At 40.7% G+C, this 20,982-nt stretch overlaps 1 protein-coding gene across 5 annotated transcripts in view; it reads right to left on the bottom strand.

Annotated features, from left to right (window-relative positions):
* The window catches only part of Pld5 (phospholipase D family member 5), a 365,640-nt gene that overhangs the window by 162,154 nt on the left and 182,504 nt on the right, over positions 1-20,982 (bottom strand). The gene's annotated exons all lie outside the window — the stretch shown is intronic.

Genomic DNA, 20,982 nt, shown 5'->3' on the forward strand with positions numbered 1-20,982 from the left:
GAGTGACGCAGAGAGCAGAGGCTGCCGCCATAAAGCACAAGGTCACCTTGGGCTGAGATACTGGCATTGTCTGGAAAAAGGGGAAAGTGATTCCCTCTGCACCCCTCTCACCCTAAGGCCACCCTGCCACCATGATGGCCAGGGAATCTACAGCAACAGGAAGACACACTTTTCTTGGTTTCCTATGTCCAAGTACTGGCCCAGAAAGGAAATGAAGACCTGCAGAAGTGCAGGGGGACAATAGTGACAGCAGGAGACCAATTAGGGTGGGGATGTACCCCAGATCGTGAGGCCCTGAGTTCAATGCCCAGCACCAGGTGGAATAAATGGGTGAATAAATAAAGCACGGAGGTAAAAATAACAGGGGCATGAATGCCAAGGATGGAGAAAAGTGGGGAGATGCAGAAGATCTGCTGAGGTAAGGACCTCCAAACTTCCCCTGGAGGACACAGAAAGAGATGGGAGGTGGGTCCATCTCGTTGTTCCAGAGACTTATTCCTGGATTTATTTGTTTATTTTAAATGAAATGTTGACTAATCTTTTTGGGATTCAGGTTGTCTCTGATATAAATTACAGCAGGGTGAAATTTTTAGGAATCGAGGACCTGTTATCAGTTATTGCTACTACTGGCAACCGTTTTCAAAGTAAGGGGCAAAAACATGAGTAGAGCAGATTCAAGTCCTTACCCAGTACCCACAAGGCAGTAAGTCTACTCTGTCACTGCTAGGACTGCTGGTAGGTATGACTGCCTAAGAGGAATATACTACAAGGTGGTTTTTTCCCCTTTTTCTTCTTCTTCCCTTGTCTTGAATCTCAGCAATTCCCAGAATTTGAGGGCAACTTTAAAAAATCCCATGATGTGACAAACTCCTTTTGACCACCAACGTGAGTTATATCCATGACATGTACTCCACTGACACCTGACAGGCCTAACCTGCTACTTGGTGTGAATTCTCCTTGACTCCGTAAGACTCATCAAAACTAGACTGAAGCCAGATCTAGGAAGAAACCTCAGGACAGTTTTACATACTTCAGGAACTAAAAAGTGATGCTGGAAAAAGTAGAAAAAGTGTCAACTCAGTGTCCCAGGAGGAACGGGGGACTTGTACAGCAAAGGCGCTCTCATGAACCCTCCCCTAGGGACATAGCCCTTGGGACAGAAGACAATTTTGGTGGCTTTATTTCAAGTCCACCAAGGACGATAAGCACCATCTAGCAGAACATGTACATTTCCAGAGTTTTAAAATAGCTTTTCTAAATGTGCCTTTTCACAGTCTGCATATGGCTTAAGTTTCTTCTGAGTTGACAGAGAAAGGGAATGGGACAATTTTGTGAGGACTGGATTTTGCTGGATGACCAAATGAACTTCAGTGTTATTCACCTGCAGACCCTAAGGGCAGGTAGCACAAAAGCCAGGTGTGGTGACTCTAGCCTGTAATCCCAGCACTGGGGAGGCTGAGGCAGGAGGATCACTTGAGCTCGGAGTTTAGGACCAGCTTGGGCAAAACAGACTGTCTCAAAAACAAAATAGGGGCTTCGGATGTAGCTCTGCAGCACAGAGCCTGCTTGGCAAGCATGAGGCCTTGAGTTCGATTCTCAGTACTAGCTCCCCCCAAAAAACTCGAAATAAAAACAAAAATCGAGGGAAAACCTCAAAGAGCTTTGTCTCAAATGTCTTCACCAAATATTCCTACTACACAACTCTTTTGGTAATGGAAATCATTCTGATTTAAAACTATTAACCCATTTTTTTTAAGATTCAAGAAAATGTCTTTATACTTTTAGGAAATATTACATGCCCGGGTTAAGAGAATTCAAGTACAGATGATTCCTGGTGTAAACTCACTCTGGTTGCTGTGTGGTACAATTCCTGGCCCAGGGTCAACTACTGTTACCAGCTGCTATTTTCTGCAATGGAGGCATTCTCTGCATGCACATTCATTACTTTATCTGCTTTCTGTGTTTGGATCTTTCAAAGCATGTGGGATACTTTATTAAAACGTGCATTCCTTTCATTTATTCATCTGGAGGAAGACAGGACCCCAGGAGAGGCACAGTTCCACACCCAAAGCCGGAAGAAGGCAAACTCTCACAAGAAGGGACAGGTGCTGTGTTGACGGATTGTAGTGGGAGCCAGTGTGGAAGAGCATTCGTACCCAGAGGAGCCTCAGTGACTGCTGCTGGGAAAGCCCCAGGATTCTGTACAACCGCAGGCAGCCAGGCTTGAGAATGAATTCCCACCCGTCATCAGCCTCACTTAAGAACACCGGAGTCTGATTTAGGAAGATTTATAGACAGTTACTGGAATTTCCAGTGAGTGGAGTTTGGGGGGTTAATATTCACAATCACTACACAAATACTGTCTTTGGTCTTCCTACGATGGTCAGATGATAATATGTATCATGTGAAATTTCCCTCTGGTGCTCCAGACTGCTGAGCTATGATCAGGGAATGCCCCGCGCTTCCTATGGAACAACCTCTGGCTGCAATAGTGCATCCTGGCAGAGACTGGAGGTCAAGCCCTGAAGGTGCTCCGAAGAAAGAAGTGGTGGCCTCTAACTGCTGTTATTTTTAGCATAACCTACGCTTGTCTGCTTGCACGGAAGATCATTTGTTCCTAAGACAAAATTTGTTCCTAAGACAAAATTTGTTCCTAAGACAAAAAAAAAAAAGAACATAAAAATTAAAGTTCATAATTTTTTCTTCAAAAAGAGATGGGTTCATGCTATATAATACCCAGTCAGTCCCCCAAATTCTGCTTCAGTCTCCTCAGTAGCTGGGACAACAGACAGGCACTACTATGCCCAGTGAAAATTCATAGTTCTCCCCAAAATAAAACAACTCAGCATCATGCAAAAAATTGAAACCCTCACACATATTACAAAGGAATATCACACTGAAAGAGGAATATGAACTTCTTAAAACACACACACACACACACACACAAGCACACAAACTATTTTCAGGTGCAGACTAAATATAGGAAATCCATGTAAACCTCAACTCATCCCATGAAACCCTTAACATGACATCAATACACCAACTCCATTGCCAGGAAGTTGTATTTGCCATTAATTTTTGATAGAGAAGTTACATTAAGCTTCCCAGCGGAGGACTCAAAGGAAGTTAGAGACTTGTGCCTTGAGCTGGGGGCATTTGCTCCTGTCGCATTATCGGTTTATGGAGCAAAGTTTCATTCAGTGGCTTATTTGTTGCTGGTGAGAGATTCAAAATGTTACGGGAAAGAAAAGCTCTAGGTACCAATGGTGCTCATGGTCTGGACACAGGACAGTAAGTTGAGTCCTCTTCTGCTTTAACTATTTTAGCAGCATGCACACTCTACTGGCCCAAAGAAGCTTCCAGTAACTGATCTGTGCCTTATAGGATGCTGCTGCTCAACCTACAGCAAGGGAGAATTAGGAAATGTGCAAACTCCTGAAATTAGAAACTACTTGAAAAGGCACAGAAATACCTATGTACCCTTACTTTTAAAAATAGCTTTCCCGTTTTTCTTTATTTACCTGATATATAAAAATAGAAAAAGTATACTTACGAATAGGGAACTGTCTGATGATTTGGTACATGAATACATTGTGTAATGTTTAAACTGGGTTAAATATATTTATATCCTCACACATTTATCATTTATGATGAAAACATTCTCCTAGCCTTTCTTCTAGCTTTTTGAAATATACAATACATAATCATTGCCTATACATATCCTCCTGCTCATTAGTGCACCAGAACTTCTCACCCTTAGTATAACCTAGCACTCCTTGGCAACTTCTGCCCATCCCTACTTCCTCCTGCTCTCCTCAGCCTCTGGTAAGCACCATTTACTCTCAACTTCTATAAGATCAACTTGGTTAGATTGTATATGTGAGGGAGATCACAAAGCACTTGTCTTCTTCTGCCTGGCTTAACTCACTTAACCTAATGATCTAGTTCCATCCATGTTGTTGCAAATGACAGGATTTCATTCTTTGTTATGGATAAATAGTATTCCATTGTACACATGTACTACGTTTTCTTTATCCATTCAGTGGTGGCGGATGAACATTTAGGTTGTTTCCATGTCTTGGCTATCATGAATAGTGCTAAAATAAACATAGGGGTGCAGGTGTCTCTTACAATACTGACTCTATTTCCTTTGGATGTATATGCCAGTAGTAAGGCTGGCAGATCACAGTATAATAGGATTGGTTCTGAATCACAAGCTATTAGTAGAAAGAACTAGTTCTGAAATCTCATGCTCTCTGGCATCAAAATCTGCCTCATTCAACAACATCTTCTCCCCTGAAAACTTCCTTGGTTGTGTGTGTGTATTTGACCATGTTAGGACAACAGCTGCAAAACCAGTCCTGGTGCAGACTGAGTGAGGCTAACAGTGTGGGTATTAACACTAAGGGACATCTGTGAGCCAGGCTTCTTCGTTTTGTGTGTGTGTGTGCGCTATATAATAAAACATATTTATCACCTCTACCAACAATGGTCTATATTCCATTAATACATGATGAATTTTTAATGCTGCAAGCACCAAATTAATTAGCCAAATCTAGCTTCAATTTTCTCCAACAGCTGTTATCAATCCTTCAAAAGAGTGTTCAGTGCTCCGAGGAGTATAATTCTCTACTTAACGTCTCAATGGATTTCAATATATTTTAAAACTTATGAACTCTATTATACAATATGATAGTTATTAGGCATTTCAGATACAAGAAAAATTAACCTCCAAGTGCTTTCTATGAAGTTTCTTATAAATATGTAAATATTTTAAATAATGAGCAATAAACCTTTCATTCATATTCACATTATAATTAACTTTTTAATTTAAGTAGCATCCTAGAAGCTATAAATTTGGGCTCCTGATTCACTTCCAATCACCCTTTAATTTCTATTTGCTCTCATTACAACAAGGCTGTGAAAAACCTCAATCCTGCAGTTCTCTAATCTTGGAAGTTTAAAAATTCATAAGATAAAATTAAAATCACTGTAGGGGACATTAGGATCTAGTAAAAGGAATGCTGAATTAGGAGTTGCAGGAATGTGATTCTGGGCCATCGTCTGTGTCCTGCTCAAATTATTTCTTTGCAAACAACTTTACTCACCTATAAAATGATGAGGGTACAAGAGACACTTCAAGGTCCCTTCTATGTGATGTAAAAAGGTAAATAATAGTAAATTATAATAATGTGAAAAAGTATACATTTTTAAACTCATTAAAATGATTACAAATCAAGGTGTATATCTTGTGTATCTATTGATAACATGCATGTGTGCAAATATATATAGTTATAATATAAAGTATCAGAAATAACTTGCTCATAATAAAACCACAGTTAAATGTGAGCTATATGCTTCCAGCTTAAAATACATGAAATGAGAAAAAAACCCATTAAATTCTAAATAGCTTGCCATTGTCACTTGACCACTACTGGGAGTCACCCAATTAAAGTATTTAGAAACTCTTTAATATTTCCCTTACTATCTATCCTATAAGGAAACAGTAATTGTCCTAATTACTAAAGTATAAGAAAATAAAAGAATGATTCTCTTTTCTTCCTACTTAATCCTGACCACCACCCTGCAGCCTGCACATGCCATGTTATCTTGTTATGTGGGGATTTGGAGGAGTGAGGAAGGCAAAGAAGGAGAGAAAGGGATGAGAATATAGCCTAAGGCAAGAAGAGAAAATAAGTATGAGAAATCAAATGAAAACTGGCACCTCCATGAGAGCAGAGGACATTTAGCAATTGGAATCATCAACTGAGGGAAATGCTACATTAAGGAATAGTCTATAGAGAATATGTAAACTCTTTTTCTCTAATTCAAGCTTTATTACAGGAAATACCTCCAACATTCTTCCCTCCATGATTCCCTAATTGGAATTCAATCAGTCATTTTTTGATTAAATTTAAGGATAAAAAAATGGAAATTTCCAGGGCTTTTATAATTGCTCAGTGTCAGTATGTTGAACAAGCTCTTGTCTGAATGGAATAATTTATTGGGATTTTTATTCTTAGAGTATGGAAACATATATATATATTTTTTTGTTTGTTTGTTTGGTACCGGGGATCGAACTCTGGTCCTTGAGCTTGCGCAGCAGGCGGCGAAACCACTGAGCTAAACCCCCGGCTGAAAACATATTTTACCTGGAGAAGGTCAAAAAGAACACCTTGCACAGTGAAAGTCAAAATGTTCTGTGTGAAGTGTGAATTAGGGTAATAGCTCGCTCAACAATTCTTCCCGTGTCTACACTTAAATGGCAAAGCTTTCTTGGTTATTGGAGAATTTTTTCATCAAAATCTCACCCTCAGCGGGGGCTCTAAACTAAAAGCATTCTTGTTGGCTGGGGCACAAATCAACAGCACCAATGGCAACAAGATGTAGTCAGGACTTAGAGACTCCACTGCAAGCAGCATTTGAGCCTGGTCCTGTGCTCCGTAACCATACACGTGTGAACCGAGCGTCCACAGTTGCAGCACTGGCTCACTCTCACTCCTTCCTTCGGCAGGCTGCGGGCAGGCATATGCGACTCCTGGATCCTGAGTATCTTCCCAGAAAGACCAGTGAAATCCTCGTGTTTCTCTTCCAGGATACTAAATGGAACCCAAATTACCCCGATCTTAGTGGGTAGCAACAGTGCTGTTAAAAGAATTGTCCATTTGTCTTTTAGGTTCCGTAACACAGTTTTAATAATTGAATTTCTGTAAAGGGGTAGGGGTGAAAATTTCCTTTTTTTCAGTTTGCAAGTGGTCAGAATATTCACCTTCTGTCACCAAGTGAAGGAGAGGTAGGTACACAGGGGCAGGTGAAGAAGAAATTGCCAGCTAAAATATTAGGACAAGGAAGTGCCATGGATCTGTGCTCCAGATGCAGTCCTCATTAATAAGTATGGCTAGAGGAGATGGAGACTGGCTACTTCAACCCCTAGTTTAACAGAGAAGATAGTGGAATAAAGAAAATCATTGCTTTTCAAGGTAGCAAGGCCAGCAAGTGGTAGAGCTAGGTCTAGTTTGAACTCAGCCTTCCAGGATCAAAGCCCTGCAGTTCACATTTACTGAACTGATCCATAATTCTTTTTTTTTTTCGGTACTGGGCATCAAACTCAGGACCTTGTGGTTGTGAGGCAGGTGCGGCACCACTGAGCTACATTCCCAGCCCTAATCCATAATTCTTCATGTGAAACTCCTAGGGTCCAACGTGTGTTGATAGTGTGTGCCTCTTACCATTAATTGTCAACTTAAAAGAATTAAGAGACTCCTGGAGAGGTCTCTTACTCATCAGCAGACTAGTCCATTGATCTTAAAAGCTGAATGTGCCGTTAGGAGGTGGGGCGAGTTGGAGGTAGGCCACTGGGGGCATGCTTTTGGAGAGTACACCTCTTGTTTGTGTTTTTTTCTCACTCACTCTGCTTCCAGACCACCACAAACTAAGAAATTTTGCTCTGCCCTACCCTTCAACCATGATGTTCCCGTCTTGGGGCCAGCCAGTCATAGACTGAATTCTCCAAAACTGTGAGTCAAACAAACCTCTCCTCTACTAAGTTATGTGTGTTGGGTATTTTGTTCATCAATGGGAAAGCTTACTAACACAGGAAATTTGTCACCAGGGAAGTAGGGACATTTAACTATAGTAAACCATGTGGGTCAGAAGCCTCTGGAAATAGTTTGTGGAATGAGACTGGAAAAGTTTGGAATACAGGTTAGAGAGATTCTAGAATATTTTAAGTAGAATTTAATGGCCAATTCTGGTTAGTGGTCAGAAGACCAGAATGCTGATAGCAATGTAGACAGTAAAGGCCAGATGAGGTTTCAGATAGGAATGAGGATTCTGTTCCAAATTAGACTAGAGGCCATGTCTATTACACTGGAAAAAAATCTGTCTACATTTTGCCCATGTCTTGAGACACTATAGGAGGTTGAGTTTAAGGATGGCAGACTAATTGATCAAGTGGTGGAAATTTCAAGGCAGCTCAATGTTCAGGCTTTGGCATGAGTACTTGTAGCTGCCTTTAGCTAGATTTATAGTTAGAATCAGGGCCAAAAAGTAGAGCAGAAAGATTTTAAAATAAATTTTGGCCTGAAAAGAATAATATGTGAAATTGGGATCCAAGGAAGTGTTGCTGCTGAAGAGATTAGTACTGTTAAAAAGATACCAACATCTTTGTACTGGGACAAGAAATAAGATGCCTCGAGGGTATCTCAAGAATGAAGAGTACCCCTCCCCCATCACAGGTTCAAGGGTGTACAAAATGTAAACTTTATTTTTTTTTAATTTTTTGGTACTGGGGATCAAACTCGGGTCCTTGCACTTGCGCAGCAGGCGGTGAAACCACTGAGCTAAATCCCTGGGCCTGTAAACTTTATTTTGAGAAGGGAGCCTCTGGTCTCCTTGCTCAAGAAGGGCCAACTAGGTACTTAGTTCCACAGGCTTCATTTCATCATGCTCAGGCATTCAGGCATTCCCAGGGCACTGTAGCCATGGTGTGGGTGGGGCTGGCTACTTCTCCCACTGGCAGCAGACCTTGATGTAACTCGCATGATGCTAGTAGCTCAGATATGCAGATTGGAAGAGCTGTGAGGTCATGAAAGCTCTTTCCCACCTGTGGTGCTTTTGAACCACCATGAACTTGGCCACTACCTTTTCATCATCATGTGGAACACGATGTCCTGGAGACAGCTGGCCATGGATTAAATCCTCTGAAGCTGTGAGCTAAGGAAACCCTTCCTCCTTTAAGTTGCAGGTGTTGAATACTTGGATCCAGCAACAGAGAAACTGACCAATGTATAGCTTATACACTGTAAACAAAGAAATGCTCTCCAGACTCTGAGGCAACACTCTATAAATATTCATTACAATGAAATACATTAATATCATTAATATTCACACTGATCAGGATAATTAAGACCCTAAGTTAGTTTAAATACGATTTTTGTCACCACAAATGATTTTTACAAAGGTTTTGCGCACACATGAGTGTGTGTGCGTGCATGCATGTGTATTTGGAGGTTTCTGGATTTTTACAATATATGAAGATAATGGATTCTCCTCCAATACAGCTATGCTTCCTTTCTGAGTAGGGAAAATAAAAACCTCAAGCATTATAAAGCACTAAAGTCACTGTAACTTGATAGTTAAAAGCAAGTCACATATCTAGAGGCGTCATTAAAAGACAGATTGCTGCATTTCTCTCCCATCTGATTCAGGACATCAATGACAGTGCTTGAGAATTTTCATTCCTAACCAGTTCCCAGGTGACACTGACACTACTACCTAGGGACCAAACTTTGAGAACCAGTAGTTAAGAGCATAAGCCACCTTGGACTGATGAGACTGGTGTTCAAACCTATTTCTTAACTGTTTGATTCCAGGCAAATTACATAATTTCTGCTGAGAAAGACCTCTGATCATCCAACTGGGATCCCTTATGTGTGACAAGTTACTTTTACTGTTTTCATTTTCTTTTTTTTTTTGACAGTTTGAATCTAACATATCTTGGTATGGATATCTTTGCATTTGTCTTATTTGTAGTTCTTTAAGCTTCTTACATTTATATATCCCTATCTCTTCTCAGATTTGGGACATCTTGATTCTTTAAGTTGATTCTTCAAATAGTTGTTCTGCCTCTTTCTCTCAACTTTTGGAATTCCCAGAATGCATATATTGTTCTACTTGATGGGGCAGGGTCCCACAAGTACCTTAGGCTATATTTACTTTTCTTCATTCTCTTTTTTCTTTCTAGTCTTCAGACTGTATGATTTTCAGTGACTTGCCTTTATGTTCACTGATTCTTTCTGCCTATTCAAGTCAGTCATTGTGCCCCTTTATTGTATTTTCAGCTATAGTACTTCTATTTTTATTAATTTCATCTCTGTTGATAGTCTCATTTTGTTTATATATAATTTTAATGATTCTCTTTTTCTCTTTGAACATATTTAAGAGAGTATTTTCAAACCCTACATGTAGTAAGTCTGATTCCTGTGTTTCTTCAAGGATAGCTTCTGGAGGTCTATTTTGTTCTTTTGAATACATTGTGTTTTCCTGTGGCTTTGTATGTCTTGTTATCTTTAACTGAAAATTGGGTATTTGAAAAACACGCAGCCACCTCTTCTAGTCTTTGAAGCCCAGGCCCAGGCAGCGGAGGACCTTCACTGTCTTCCCTGTGTAGAAGGTTAACATGTTCTGAGGCTTCTTCTGAGAATGTGCTAAGGTTTGGATCTGGAGTGTCCCCCAAAGCCTCATGTGTTTCGAAGGTGACAGGATCAAGGGGGGCACTGCACCCTTGATATCAGTGGAATCATCCATTCATGAGTTCAGCAGCCTGCTGGGAGGTGGGTCTGGTTATAGGCGGGTCACTGGGAGCATGACCTGGAAAATCTCCCTCCCCAGGTCTTCCCTTCTCTGCTTCCTGCCTACTATGAGGTGAGCAGCTTTCCTCCACCATGCCATTTATGCTTGAGATCCAGCTGACTTGGGACTGATGCCTTTGAAAAACACGAACCAAAATAAACCTGTCCTCCTTTGAGTTGTGGTATCAGGTATTGTGTCCCAGGGATGAGAAAGTCACTGAGACAGTAGGCATCTTCCTTGGGCCTCTGTGAGTCTAATTGTGATGCTTGTGCACACACAGCTGATATTAAATGTTTCAATTTCAATAAGAGTCTCACCCTTGTTTCTTCTGGGGGCCTTTCCTGTCCCTTAAATAAAAATTTCTTGCCCTTTGAAGGTCTGCTGCATTACGTAGCTTCCTCCGCTTGCCAGTGGTCCTTGTTAGGCAACACAGACACCAAATCTCCAGCTTCCTCCATACTGATAGAAGCCTGCAAATTTGGTCCAATTCTCCAGTTTGTAGAAGGGAACTAGGAAGCAGCCCACAACATCCCCAAACCATGCCACGCTGAAATGAGGCCAGGGTTAAAAACACTGCAAAATGTCCTCCTATTGTGCTTTTGAATTTTCTTGATTGGATATCACTTGGTTGCTCCATTTGAGCTCCTGTAAAAGATTTCAGAGCTCCTGTAGATTTCAGAGCTCCTGTAAAAGACTTCAACAGTCTGTAGTTTGTTTCCCTGAGGAGAAAAACGGCCTAGAGTTTCCTACTCTACCATCTTGTTGTGATTCTCCTTAAACTTTTCCTTAAGCTTTAGTTCCTTAGAGTGCTAATACTTCACAGGGTTGCTGAGATAATAAATTAAGATAACATACATAAGAGAACAGACTGCATACAATAAAATCTTAACACTCTCACTGTTGACAGACTACTTGGAAGCTAAAGCATCCCACATTTAATTTGAGAATGGAGTCAAGGAAAATAAAGGATCATTGATTTCCAAGTGTGTTTCTCTTCTAAGGTAGTTATATCATCTTACTCATTAAAACAACCAACTTATTAACAGGGTTTCTCCTAGGAAACTCCCTCTGTGAAACAGCGTTTGTCTTTGTGCCTCTTCTGTATTTCTGCAGTACACTGACTCCCTTTCTGTCTCTTCTCTTCTATTTTTTTTCCTAGTAAGACACAATTTCCAGTCTGAAATTCTAATCATGTAATAACTCTGCTTTGATGGCTACTCATTTTTTTTTTTTTTTTGGCTACTCATTTAGACTATTTCAACGCTGACAAGATTTTTTTCTAAGTGACCAGAGTGACTTTATTAGCCTCTATTATATGTCAACAGATACAAAGCTTCATTTTTAAGGAAGGATTTGATTTTAATTAAAAAAAAAACACTGAAGCACTGCGTTACCTCTTCAGCCTAAACTTCTTCCAAATTTCTGCAAATTAAGTGCAATCAGAAAGAACACACAGAAGAGCTATGCATTTTCCTTATTGTACTCCTGCATAATTTGGCCAAACAGCTTCTCAATTGAGATTTCCATATTGTAACACACATTGGCTTTCCCGGGAAACTGCTTTATCACTGGAGATGACCCAGTGGACATTCAGGGATTTTGGTTGAGGCTAGGGCGACAGACCTGCCCTCGGGGGAAGTTTCGATGACGTGACTTTGAAATATCCCTTCTACTATTTTTTTTTTTTTCACTTCATGGCTTACCTTCGTCTATAGTTGGTAATGCTATTAGCTATTATTAACATTGAGGTATCATGTAAACTTTAAATTATTATCGCTTAATAATTATGAATCATTTGACATATCAATTTTGAGTCATTATTATAAAGAATCTATGGTTGAGGAATATCCAAGAATATGTTAAACCCTTCTTCTCCAGAAAAATATTATCATTTCTTCTTCCTGCTTCTTTGATTCTAACAATTATAACAAAGCTCAGGCCAGCTCTATCATCTCGGAATAAGCTGTACTTTGCTCTTAAAACTTTGAGGTCCTATTAGTGTTTCAGACTCAGGAAGCAAGAATGAAGCTCTGTGTTAGTTCTGTTTCCCTGATAATATTATGAACTAGGTCAGAAGGAGGTAGTTAAAAACGAAATAGGTCCATAGCTAAGAATTTCATGTTTAAAAACTTGGCTGTGTTTCACATTCAAAATAAATTCTATTCTCTATTTCAGGGCAATCATGAGGTTTCTGAGAAAAAAGTGCCAAAGAAATGTTTCGTGGCCAAGAAGAAAGGCCAAGTAGGATGACCACCTGACCAAGCCATCCGCCTTTGAGGGAAGATCAGGGAAAACTCCCTCTCCCTCCTTCCCAATGCCTCTGAGCACTGCTGTTAATGGGAACAGAGACTGGATACCTGGCCAAGGAGGCATACAAATGCTTTGCTTATGGTGTCTTTATTTGCCTGTTGGAAGGAGGAATGTTGAAATAAAGACGTTGGAATAGTCTAGAAAAGTGGCTTACCTAAGAAAAACAAAAAAGGAGTAACAGAGGCAGTAAGGTAGCACAAAATGATGTCCCCTGGCTGTGGAGGAGACTGTGAGCCAGGAAGACAGGGTAGTACTCAGATAGGCCAGGTTTACAAACAGTCCTTGGCCCGGATGATAGAGGTGCAGGGCAGGGTGGTGTGCAGTGTATGTTCTTCTCAATGCCAGTATCCGGAGTTCCACTGTACTCCTTGTAGGGAAGCAGAGGTCAGCTTTGCTAGTTTTCGGATTCTTCTGCTGCCACATCTCCCAGTGGGCAATGCCAAGAGCCAGACACATGTGGGCCATTTCCCAAACATGTGTGCCAAGGGGCAGAAGGAAAAGTCTCAACCACTAATGGCCCCACACTCTGTTAGACCACGTGGCTCATTATTTTGCATTTTGGTTCACATGGAACTATTCTGTACACTGTGGATCGCAAATGGGACTGTGGGAAGCCTGACATGGGGAAATGTTAAATGCATTGGTGTATCAGTTAGGGTTCACTAGAGGAAAAGATTTAATAAAATATACATGGAAAAAAGTTTTAGCAGCTGTACCTCAGACAAAGGACTACTATCTAGAATATATAAAGAATTGAAAAAATTCAGACCCCCCCCAAATTCAAAGACCCAATTCAAAAATGGGCATCTGAAATGAACAGGCATTTCTCAGACAAGGAAGTCAAAGCAGCAAATAAATATATGAAAAAATGTTCAACATCACTTGTCATTCGAGAGATGCAGATGAAAACAACATTGAGATTCCACCTCACCCCAGAAAGAATGGCTATCAAGAAATCAACAAATAACAATCAACAAATCAACAAATCAACAAATGCTGGCGGGGTTGTGGGGAGAAAGGAACCCTTCTCCATTGCTGGTGGGAGTGCAGACTGGTGCAACCACTACGGAAATCAGTACGGAGATACCTCAAAGAACTAGGACTAGAGGTCCCATTTGACCCAGCTATTCCCCTGCTGGGTATCTTCCCAAAACAATTAAAAGAATCATACCACAGTGATATATGTGCACCCATGTTCATAGTGGCACAGTTTGTGATAGCTAAAGCTTGGAAGCAGCCCAAGTGCCCATCAAGTGGAAACTGGATAAAGAAAATGTGGTTTTTTTATAAAATGCAGTACTACTCAGCCATAAAGAACGAAAAACTAGTCATTTATAGCTAAATGGATGCATATCGAGGCCATAAGTGAAATAAATAGGACACTTATGTGTAAATACTGAATAGTTTCTCTAGTGTGAGAAACTGACAGTGTAAACAAGGGTTAAAATGATTAAAATGAATAATTGATAATTTGAAATCGGAAAAAAGGTCCAAAGATGAAGGAGTGAAGGGAGGGGAAGGGGAAAGGAAAAGAGGGAAAGGAAAAACTATGAGAAAAGAAACAAAAATGGAAATGAAATCTATGTAAATAGGGAAGGGCGGAGCGGGTGAAGGGTGCACAGCTAATGGGGCAAAAAAAAGAACGAAGATATATCATGTACAGGTACAAACACCCAATGATAAATGTAAATGAATTGTATACCTAAAACGTACCAATAAAAGAACAAAAAAATATATAGATGGTATATGAAGGATTTACAAAGTAGGCTTATAGTGGCCACCTGCAGAGTCAGGGGTGGAAGAACGCAAAAGGGCTGTCTATGTCCTGGAGAGCTAGTGGACCTGGTCGAAAGTCGAAGGCCTGGAGCTCACTGCAGAGTCACCAGTGTGAGTCTGTGTCAGAAAGCCAAAGGGTCTGTGTTGGAAAGCTGAAGGATCTGCACTGGAAGCCTGAAGGAAAGTTCAAAGGCAAAGGCAAAGACTGGAGCTCCTCTGAAGAAGAAAAGGGCAGACTTCCCTCTTCTTTCCCTTTTTAGTCACCCAGGCTTCACACCGATTGGTTGGTGCCACCCATATCCAGGGTGGGTCTTCCCTCTTCAGTAAGTCCATCATCTAGACATACTTGGAACTATGCAAAACTAATCCACTGGACATTTCTTATTCAAGTTGACACCACAGAACTATCACAACTGGTAAAGAAAGAGGGATAAAAAATGTTTTAATTGTGGGAATCTTGGCTTTAATTAGAAAAGGGAAATTTGCTATCTGGAAGAGAAGAAGGGTTTGAAAAAGATAAAGAAAAGTAGTTTTCTGTCATAGAAGCCGGGGAGATTAAGCTGTGACATCTCACCTAGTGCTGGAATGTCCCTGGGAACCGGGGTGGAAGTGAGTGAGTTTGTCTTGCTGAGCTGAGTCCCAAAGGATATCTCCAAGGAATCAGACTATGAGCTGAGCAGGGACAGGAAAGCCTGCAGAGTAAACTCCTGGGATATAGATGTTAACAGCCGTAACCTGAAGTTCTCAGGATGTTTTTTGTCCTTTTAATCATGAACTAATAAAATTAAAGAAAAATGACCTCAAGAACACACTCATTTCTTATTTTGCTAAGGGAAAAAAAAAATCCCACATCCTCATTGGTAATATCATCAATGTAACATTATTTTAACACTCCTTACCTCAATAAATAAAATCCCAGGATAAAAATAATCTTCCTGAATAAAGGTCAGCTGACTTTCAGACTGGTTATATTTCTAATGGTTATGTAAATATATACTGACATATAAATATATATACGTAATGGTATATATGAATATATAAAAATGATTATGTATGTGCTTATACACCGTTATGTATGGATATGTTTGTTTCAGATGTAAATACAGAAATTTAACATTCTACTTATTGTAAGCTATTTAAAAAAAAATCATACAAAGATCTGCCACGGTACTATACCTTGGATCTGGAATGTCCTCCCAAAAGCCCACGTGTTAAAAGAATTGGTCCCCCACCTGTGGTGCTATTAGGAGGTGGTGGAAGTTCTAGGACATGGGGCCTAGTGGAAGGAAGTTATGTCACTGGGGGCATGTCCTTGAAGGGGTATTGGAACTCAGCCCCTTTTATGGATCTCTTTCTTTGTTTCTTTTATAGGGTGAATAAACATCCCCTGTCAACATTCCCACCATCATGTACTGTACTGCCACAGGACCAGACCAATAGGACCAAGTGACCATGAACTTAATCCTCTGAAACCACAAACCAAAATAAATCTTTTCCCTTACAAGTTGATTTATATCAGATATTTTGTCACAGTAATGATAAGCTGACTATCACATGGAGATTCATGTTGAACAACGGACCATGAAGTACAGTTCTAATATCTAACTTGTGGACCTTTTGCTTAGGCACATTTTAAATCTATATATGCACATGGGTTTACAGATGAAAATATAAGCATTATATATAATATGAAGAAAGCAGTGGAGGTGGCCAGGAAGAGCTGTCCAAGATCTCAGGAATGAGGGTGCAGCAGCATGTGCTCTGCTTTCAGAGCCCCTCAGAACTACATCTGGAGAATTGTTACCCAACCCAAAAGTGTGGGAAGGATGCTACACACAGGTGAAAGCTTGGTCATGAGCCAGACTTGGTTCTGCGTCTGGAATTGGTAAAACAAATTAAGTTGTGATGAAAAGATGGAGAAATATTGCAGGCAGACAGTGTTAAAATTGTCAGACCTTTGGAGACATGATGATATGTAGGGGAGGGTGCTGCTAATGTATCATAAGACAAAAATAAACATAATCGCCAAATTTATATGGAGCTTGGCGATCATTTTCAGGCAGGTCCCTTGAACAGGGGTTCTCATTACTGATAGCTCAGTGGAATCTTCTGGAACATGTGAAATAAAATGCCTGGCTCCACCTATACCAGCTGGGATTTAACTGGTTTGTGATGGGGTTTTGGTAGCAGGACTTAAAGTGTTCTTCAGTTGAATCTAATGTACAGCCAAGTTGAGAATAACTAAAGAGCTGAGAAAAGACTTCAGAAAAAATTCCCTCATCAGAGATCCTTAAAATGATTAATTTGCAAACTACTTGGAGTGGAACAAAACATTCCATATACAGCCATTTAAACATTCTCTAAATTCAGAGTGATTAATAGAAAGACATCTTGCTCTTCCCAGTAGCAGTGAGATAGCTTGTGCAATGCAAAATAACATCATTAGGGCCATAGATGCAGGCAAAGTCACACCAAATGTCAATGTCATAAAGATCCTGAGGACAATTAATTATACCTTGGATCTTAGATGTTCCCCAAAGGGCCATGTCCTAAAGGCTTGGTATTCAGCCTGTGGTACTACTGGAAGGTTGTGGAACCTTCAAAAGGTGGTGCCTTGGGAGAGGTCTGTAGGTCACTGAGCCCTGGAGTGGGATAATGGGACCCTGGTCCCTTCCTCTCTCTCACTTTGCTTCCTGGCTACCATGAGGTGAGCAGCCTCTTCCACCACACAGTCCTGCCCCAATGTACTGTGTTCCTTAATAAGGAAATAAATTAACTATGCTAAGGGTGCTGAGGTCAAATCTATCAGTGAAATCGTGAGGAGGAAAAAGAAATCTGTGCTAGTTTTGTTCTTGCATTTTAAACTGCAAAAGTTAAACTACAGTGAATAAGTACTTATTTAAGATAAAAAAGGGATGGGATGAAATTACAGAGTTAGGTACTGCTGTAGTTTCAGGCATCCACTGGGGGCTGTGGAACATATGCCTCAGGGATACGGGGAAGACCATTCCATTCACTGTCACCACCTCTCCCTCTCACATTCTTTATTGCTTTCACTGCATGACATTTTCTTTCTTCCACAGCATTCTTCCCTCTCTAACATTTATGAATCCATCTGTCTGTGAATCTACTAGATTATTGCTTATTATCTCCACTTTAGATTGTAACCCCACAGGCCAGGCATCTCTCTGTCTGAACAATGATCAACCATGCTTAGCATTCAGTAAGTACTCAATAAACATTTGTTGAATGAACAAGAGCAACAAAAAGATTTGGTAATACTACAACAAATTATGTTTTTTACTATTTTGATTAACACAAATCATTTTTTGTGCTAAAAAAGAAAGGCATTATTCTCTGTTTAACTAAAAGAAGACAAACCAGATGAAGGGGAAAATTGAAAAAGAGGGAAAGGGGGGAAAAAGTCCCCTTCAGGTGGTATTTGATTTGTCATCACAAAATTATGGGCTTTTTACTTCATGGAAATATGAAGGCCACAACTGTGGCTTGAAATCCGAAGCTGGTTGATTTGAGCCTTCAAGTATCTTCACTGGCCTCCCTTTAAGTTGATGGAGTTTTGTAATTACTGAAGGGGATACCTGATTGCTACCTCCCTCAATTTATCGACTGGAATCAGACGTCACAGGGGCTAATGGCATGTCTTTAAAATAGAAGCCTATTCCCAGACTTGCGCCTAAATGTATTTAGGACGTTTCTCTGCCTTCAACAGTTAATGTGGCTCTCTAATGTTTGTCAGGAGTTTTGACAGTAAATGAACACAACAGATCGTTTTGATGCCAGTGGCTCTAACCCATTCTCGAATTCTCTAGGTGTGTTGGAACTGCTGCTGCTGCTCACAGTTCGGACAAAAGCCTTACTCAGCAAGGAAGTGCACTAATTTATTTCTGCTCCCAATGTAACAGCAGAAAAAATATTTTCCAGTTTTACAAGTTTTCCACTCTTCTAGTACTAAAACATTTAAATGGATTGAGCATCTAGGATCAGAAGTTTCCCAGATGGTCAGAAGTTGATTATTTAGGCAAGGAGGAAGCAGGAAAGCTAGAGAGTGACTTGATAGGAAATGAAATAAAGTTGACAAATGTAGTGTGCTTAAGACAGGATACTGGGAAATCACTATATTTTCAACAAAGAGAGGAGGCAATTTCTGCCAAGTTGAATCTTGGCAGTCAAGTGTTAAACTCTTTATCTTCACCAGATGCATAATACGGAAAATAAAAATTTGACACAGAGAGACAAAGCAATCTGTTGTAACTGCATTTGAAGAGGCAACCCTCAGGACTTTGTTTAGGCAAATGAGAGCTGGTTAACATGGAAAAGGGCCCTGAGTCCAAGCCGAAGATGTAAGAATAAATCCAGATACTGTCATATCAGGTAAGTAAAAAGCAAGATGGCTTCATTAGAATGATCAAAGCTGGCACTACATTTCAGTGGACAAAAACTAAGTTGTACTTTAAGCAAAAGCAGCAAATCAGAATCACTCTTTGCTAAAAACAGAGCAAGTAAATTTGTGGAGAATATATTGGTGCTGACAAAATATTTGTTGGGCATAAAGCTTGAAAACATCCTACATCTCTAGAAAGTTCTCCTGAGTCCTCCATTTAAAAAAAGTGCAAGTTCTTGTTGAATATTTTCCAGCTTTCTCAACATTCTGAGTTTGCTCTCTTCCATACCAGCCAGCTATGAAAGTAAAGTGAAGGTCTAAGTGATGGTGTGCCAGCCGACTCCACAGACAAGGACTTTGGGCTTGCAAGTGCTTAAAAAAAAAAAGAACCTGGATCTCTTCACACCTGCAAGAACGAACACTGGCCCCCACAAACCCCAGTCCTCTGCACTACATAGCTAACGTAGTTCCTCAAGTCTGGACCCTGAAAGCTTTCGGCACCTGCAGTAACGAGAGTTGTTACAGGGTCCCCTTTAAACTTGAAAGATTTAAAAGAAGCCCCCAAACTAGACTTTTCAGGACAGTTTGGGAACCTGTGCTTTTAAATTTTTTTCCCCTCACCAGCAGTATCTCACGGTATGAACAGAACATGCTCCAAACTCCTGGTACCAGTGAACAAAAAGAAGAATTAGATTTACAAACCAGACGTGTGACCTGCTATGCGTATTTTCTGGCTTTTGTTTTCACTGTATAAAATTTAAAGACTATTGTGGGTTAAAAGAAGACAGAGCTGCTGCTTGGGCCAAACTGTGAATACATTCATTTTTGCTCCATCACTTTTTCCCTTACTCCTGACGGAGGTGGGTAACTGGATCCAGTCTGTTGGGAGAACCTCAGGCCCTCAGACTCAAGGCTTTGTGGGGAGCAGGGGTATCAGAGTGACACAGAGACCAGTGGGCTGAACAAACACCCAACAGCCGCCCCAGAGCTCTCCCTTCTCCCCGAGGAACCCGAAGCTCTCAGGACTTACCGGAAACCCTTCCAATATCACCTGGTGAGGCCAGGCCCCGAGGTACACGCCGGAAATCTCAGCACCCTGGGAGGCTGAGGCAGCAGGATTCCAGCCTGGGCACTGGTCACTAACTACTGACTTAGTGTGACACCCTGTCTTAAAATGAATACCAAAAAAGGGGCTGGGGATGTAGCTTATTGTGAAGGCCCTGGGTTCAATACCCAGTTCTGAAAAAATGAAATGTCACTAGCACAAGTCAGTCATAGAGCATTTCTGATCAGACACAAAATTATGCATATTGATGTTGTTTGTGTCCTGCTTTGCAGAAGTGTTAGCCACTATGTTTGGGGCTCAGAATACTATTCCAATGCTTTGACATGCAGAGTTGCTTCAGAAGCTGCCTCAGAATCAAGGTTCCTCTAACCTTGTCCTGTTTCTCTCCTACTCTTGAGCACAGGAAGGGAGGGGTTCAGGGGTTCTCTCTAGAATTTCCTTATCTGATTTAGGACCCCCCCAAAGACAGCATGAAAGCCTTCCACTCCACCTTGTTATCTATCAAAGAAAAGGCGGCTGAAAAATGTAACCGTACCTAACCATGCCTGCTTTTGGGGCTCATCCAAATTCCAAAGAGCATTGCTGCCAAGTTGATTTACGTCTTTCCAGCCCATTCATTCTTCCTACAATCACTGACTGTCTTCTAAAATGGCCTCCAGCACCTACCCATTTCCCCCTCTCCTGTGAAAATGGCATTTAGGCTTCAGCCATCTTTGCTTTTGTTGTGCCCCACACTTTGTCCCATGTTTAGCCACCTTAATAAATGTTATGCCTTTTCCCCTTACATTAGTGCAAAAGGATGTGTTTCTGGTTTCTTAAAGTCCAAACTATCTGTTAAGCATAAAGATACAAATGCGGTTGTCCAGGACTGTTCTGCCTTTGGGGAGAACCATAAGTGATGCCAGAGTCCTGAGCAGGGGCCTGGGCTCTCCGCCCTGCAGCTGTCTCCTGTTCCCATGTGGGAAAGTTACTAACTGGAGTGTGAGAAGATGCTGTTCACTTAAAATTCCTGACGTACAAACATTTGATTCTTTGATAAGATCCAACTTAGAAGTTAGATCCTTCTCATTCCTTC

The sequence above is a fragment of the Heterocephalus glaber genome, unplaced genomic scaffold (assembly GCF_053883595.1).
Source record: "Heterocephalus glaber isolate CG9 unplaced genomic scaffold, H.glaber_assembly_v1.0 deba00001600, whole genome shotgun sequence".
Classification (NCBI taxonomy): domain Eukaryota; kingdom Metazoa; phylum Chordata; class Mammalia; order Rodentia; family Bathyergidae; genus Heterocephalus; species Heterocephalus glaber.